Genomic DNA, 6,066 nt, shown 5'->3' with positions numbered 1-6,066 from the left:
TTTTTTTTTTTTTTTTCTAAGCAAATAAGGAAAGGGTACATAACTCAAAAAACCGAAAAGGGGTTGGGCTCCCCAACAACAAACCCAAAACAGCAAAACAATGCAGAAAATACAAACAAATAGGAAATGGGCCAAAAAATGGCCCGGTCCTCTGGATCTTGGTCAACAGACCAAGAAATGGCACCATCAAAGTGGTGTTTTAAGCAAGCCAAAGATCTGACTAGCTTTGAATCAACAACACCCTCCAAAAGGAGGCCGTTGAAGGAGAGGCACTGAATTCCCATCTGAATCTGCAGCAGGGGAGAACCGATCTCCGGTTGATGAAGCAATCTCCACAAAAATATCAAACAAGAGTAGCTCGAGGAGATAAATACCCAGAAAAAAACAACAAAACACAACAAACATAAATACAAAACACAAAGCAAAGCAAAATACAAGAAAGAAAGCAAAAACCCCTCAGCAGCAGCGGCAAGGGAGCAAAAAACCACCAAACACCGGAACGAGTGGAGGTAGGCGGGCGAAGGGCAGAGCGGAGGAGCCACGCTTCGGAGCGTGTGTACCACGCGTCCGCGAGTAAGATCTACTCTCGGGCGCGTGTGGCTCACACTCCGGCGAGTGTTGGCCGGACGGAGGTGCAGATGGTTGCGTTGGGAAGCTGAGAGGCTGTAGAGCATGGTGGGGAGGCACGTGTGATGGAGGAGCGACCTGATGTTGATAGATCAGGTTTTTTTGAAAAAACCAAATCTAGAAACACCAGTTTGGGGGCTGCAGAGGCTGATGGATGGCAGGTGGAGGTTGGGCTCGGCCGATCTGTGGCGGAGATGGAACTGTGATGAACGGTGATGGTGGAGGAGTGATGGGAGCTGCTGTGAAGGGGAAAAAGAGACTGGAAACAAAAGAGAGAACAAAAGGGGAAAACAAGAGAAAAAGAGAAGAAATACAAGTGACATAAATATCGCGCACTAAGATTAGCTTACAGCTGCTTAACTGAGCTAGCAGGTGCGTTGATAGTAAGAGAGTATAGAATAAAGGGCTTCTAAAAGGGTGAAAATTAGAATCAATATTGCAGCATTGAGCGACAAGATTGTCCATGGGTTGCCAAAATAGTCGCGCTTCAACATTGCTCGCCATCTGTTCCAAGGGCGCTTACAATATTATGCATTCACTTCACGATAGAGGTCTGAGTAAAGAAATGCACCAACTGAAGCATCTCTATAAAGCCTTTTGAAGATACTTGCTACGTCCTCGGCGCTTAAATAAATTTTTAGAATTCCTTGGTTTTTGAGAAAATCCACATCTTGGCTAGTTTTAAGAAGGTCAGCCGCGAGCTTAGCATAAGAGGTGGCTTTAAAGTCCTTGCTTGGATCACACTGTTCAAATGCAACGAGGTTTCTGTATAAAGATTCTGAATCCTCCGAAACAAACCTCTGTGGGATTGTCATTACTCCATCTTTGAAAGTTATATTGTGCAGGCAGTACTTTTTTCTGTCTCCAACTTTGAATTTAACTCCAGCTTGCACAAGTTCTATCACAGATGGAATCTGCTCCGGATACGAGATTACTCTTGTGTCAGCCGATGTTACTGTGTCTATTCCAACGTAGGAGTTTCGTATGCAATCAAGAATATGCTCATGTTTTATGTTATCACGAGGGGACCATTCAAATGTAAAATAAGAGAGGACAAGATTAGTTAGAGAGCTCTGTTCAGCATGTGATTTGGTCAGTTTGAACAAACAGTCAAGTGCACACCATGGAAGTTGATTCTCGAGTAGAATCAGGTCGTTATATAATCCCCAATACAGACATGGGATATTGAACACGGGATCTTGCTCGTCTCGTTGCACCTGCTTTGAAGCTTTGCGGATTAATTCAATAATAAAACAACCATCCACCACCATCATCTCTATAAACTCATTTTCAGCAAACTCAACTTCTCCTGCGTAACATGCACGATATTCTTGCTCAATTTTTGCAATGGCTTCTACAAAGCAATTCAAAGTAGTTTCCATAGTTGGTACTCGATTGAGGAAGCAATACAAATACCATAACTTAATTTGTTGCATTTGTTGTAACTTCTCCTTCCCATGATGAAATGGGCCAATTGAAACTAACTCGGGCTCGAAAGCTTTTTCATTATGCCTGCGTAGTTTATCCGGGACTCTAAATATGGAACATGATTGTATTGGAGACTTTTGGCAAAGCTTTCCTCGAATCGAAGATACTATTTCTTTTACATCTCTTAAAATACTAATAGATGTTTGATTGCTACTACTCGCTCCTGCTGACATTTGTTCTTCTGTATTCTTTCTTGGCAATTCGCTTATGAAAGAAAAAAAAAAGAAAGTTATTTATAGTATTCTAAAAAGTCTACTAAAATTACTTAAAATCATATTAACTTATCCTTTTAAGTTTTAATGTTTCCATGCAATGACTTTTCAAATATCATTTTAGGACTAAAAATAGATGAAGTCTACTTGTTACTTGTAGTGCTTAATTAAGTTTTTTTTTTCTTCGGCAAAAAGGAACAACCACCCTAATATCCAAAACCTCGACTTGGGCACAACAATTAAAGGGCCCAAATTTAGTCAGGACGGTAAATTTCAAGAAACCAACATGGTAACTTCGAAGAGAGAGAGTACCATTTTGTTCAGAGCTGGAGAGAGAGAGAAGGGAAGCTGCCATTGAAGAAGTTTGCAAAGCCGAGAAAGCTGGGGTGATGTTAAACGAAAACAGAGGGGGCTGGGCTAACGACCTCTGAACGGCGTCTAGAGACGCCTGTTTCTAGGGGTGGGCAAATTAACCGTTACCGTTTAACCGGCCGTCTACCGGCTTCGACCGAACCGATATAAACCGTAGCCGATATGCCGATATCCTTATCGGTTAAAAAAAGTATACCGGAATTCGGTCCGGTCCGGTCCGGTCCGGTTAAGCGGTTCTTATCGGTTAACCGGTTAACCGATAAGAAACCGGATTTTTTTTTTCTTTTTCTTTTTTTCTTTTTTTTTTTTTTTTAAGTCCTAGTCCCAAAACGGCGCCGTTTAGTCTTTTAGAGAGGTTTCCAAATTCTCACAAGTGACACAGGTTTCCGAATTTGTGTAATGGTGTTGCCCATGACTTATTTTCCTTTTGCTAAGTGACTTTAATTAGTTAATACTTTGTTTATTATTCATTAATGAATTTTATTTTAATTTGAGTTTGGGTAGGTTTGATGTTTTTTTTTTTAAGTGATGGCATTTGATGAGATTTCTTTGCCTTTGGTAAAAACATTTTTCATTAACTAGTTTTGCTAGTCTAATTAGCATTCATTATGTTAATTAGTCAATTTGCTTTGAAAAAATGTATTTTATAATATTAAAAAAAAAAAAAAAAAAAGTTGAAGTGGATAAATATAAAAAAGTTTCAATTTTTAGCCCAAAAAACAAATATTTGGGTCCCAACAAAAAGTATTTGATCCCTAAAACAACTCATTTTTAATAAATTATTTTAGCCCAACAAAAAGTATTTGGGCTCTCATAAGTCAAAAAAACTCATTTTTGGTTTTTGGCCCAACAAAATAAATCAATATAAAGCTCTCGGTTAAATCGGTTAACCGGTTTAACCGGACCATTTAACCGTGTACCGTTTTAACCGAAATTATCGGTTAAAATTCTTATTGGTTCGGTATCGGTTAATAAACCGTTTAACCGATAAGGTCCTTAACCGGACCGTTTTGACCGATACCCAGGCCTACCTGTTTCCTCCTTAAACATTAATGTTCGGTAAAAGAAACGACACAGTTTTGAGTTAAAAAATACCTGATTATCTGAGCTCTTTAATTTTTTTAAAGGATATATATATAAAGCTTTTTTTATTTATTTATTTTTTCTACTGCCATATAACTATATTGATTTGGCAATAATAATCCGCGATTTTTTTTTTTTTTAAATCCCTCATTGATCTAGTGGCTTTTAAATCCCTCATTGATCTAGTGGCTGATTATTATTGTCACATCACGATAGCCCATAGTTATATGGTAATAGTATAAGAGTCTACTACGGGTGCGTTTGAGACTGCGATTTTCAAAACATAATTTGAATTTTTAAAAGATATCGTGAAACGTAAGGCTTTTGGTATTGCGATTTAAAAATTACTTAATTTAAAATAGTAAAAAAATTTGCGATTTTTATAAGCAGGATAGGCGTGCTTATTTGAAAATGCGCGAATTTAAACCAAAATCATGATTCCACGTAACAAATGTTTGATAAAAAATTAATTTTTAACATGTTTTACAAAAAAATAAAAATAAAATAGTAGTAATTTAAAAACGCAATTTTTAAAATCGCACGTATTAAAACCGCAATTCCAAACAGATCATAAAGCAATTTGAGTTTCAACTAATTTCAAAAATTTCTTGACACACTTGAACACACTAAGAAGAAAGAGAAAAAAAAAATAGTAATTATTATTAAAATTATAGCACGTACCTATGCGTTTTGATCTGCTCGTCTCCATTCTGTCCGGATTTCAGCTTGCTTTCAGTTTCAGACCCAGAAAACCCTCCACCCTCAGAAATATTATTAGCTCCCCACGGTTGATCAATTTTGGTTTCAACTTTCGTCGTGTTTTCCATGTTTAATGAGGAAGTAGAAACGGAAGACGATGAAGAAGAAAAAGGAGAATGGGGTGTATTTATGCAAGTGAAAAAGGATGCACGTGCGGCGGCGATGTCCATTCACAACGGCTACGGAGAAATTTGAGGCGTGGAGGCTACTGTACAGGGGACGCGTCCATCGTCAACGATGGACTTTCTTTCTTTTAATTTCTTCTCCTTGTTATGTAATAAATTCCAACTCATTTGACTGAAAACTGTTGGGAATAAAAAGGGAAGGTTCAGTGAGGAAGGAAGAAAAACTGAACCGCACTCAGTACGTAGTCTTATCCCCGTCTCCGTCTTTCTTCCATCTTCATTGAATGAAGATGCACGTGGGACACAAAGATGTAAAACTCTGTTATAAGCGGATAAATAAAGGTGTCTCCGTCTTTCTTCCATCTTCATTGAATGAAGATGCACGTGGGACACAAAGATGTAAAACTGTTATAAGCGGATAAATAAAGGAAGTTCGAGTAACCTAATGCCTTCTAAATCAACTTAAGAGTCGAATATTATTAATCTGCTTAATTTCATTAATAAACTTCGTCTCTTTAAACAGTGACTTACTAAACATTGTAGATACAAAAGACTAATAGAAATAAACTACTTCTAATGATGACATGTTATCTCGAATGATAACATATTATATCTAATATTTAAATTCTAAATCTAATTCTAAAGTTATCAATAAACATGACTTATTATCTCTAAATATTTTAATCATAAAATACTTCTATTATTAGACTCGTAACACTCTTAAATTAGACCTTGTCCTCAAGGTCCTCCAAATCATCTAACTGATAATTCCTAAAGCAACCATTGATAATTCCTAAAGCAACCACTGATAATTTCTAGAAGTGGACTTGAACTTGATACTTGAGGTCATGAATGTTGTGGGCACCTTGTTATCCACACTGAGATTCACGTGATTGCATAAAGCTATTGCATATTGGGTCTACAATTCATCTATACCAACATCCACGCGTTTGCTTGTAGGAACAAATTCTTGCCTTCTTTCTCTGAGGTTGGTAATTGAACTCTAAGAATCATCAAGCCGATATAATATAGTATAAGAGTAACTCTAAATACTCATTTCTCATTTCACTCCTATATTAATATGACAGTGTCGTCTATCAGTCTTTAAATTTTTTTCATTTTTTAATAAAAATTGATTAAAGAGCTAATGCGCATTGTCATACCAGTCCAGTGATATATGTATGCGATAAAAGATAATTATGTGGTATTACTCACAAATTTTTGGTTTTATTGGCTCATCTAAAATGGAGAACAATTAATGTATATAAGTTAAAATCTTTGAGATAGTCTGTCTATGTATCGATCGAGCATGCACCACCAACTTCATACATCCACCTTTTGTCTCTCAGCAATAAAACAACATAAAGCACTCTTCATCTTCTTTTAGTTACAAGTATTGG

The sequence above is a fragment of the Corylus avellana genome, chromosome ca1 (genome assembly GCF_901000735.1).
Source record: "Corylus avellana chromosome ca1, CavTom2PMs-1.0".
NCBI classification, from domain to species: domain Eukaryota; kingdom Viridiplantae; phylum Streptophyta; class Magnoliopsida; order Fagales; family Betulaceae; genus Corylus; species Corylus avellana.
The sequence above is the reverse complement of the archived record's forward strand: the minus strand, read 5'-3'. Positions refer to the sequence as shown.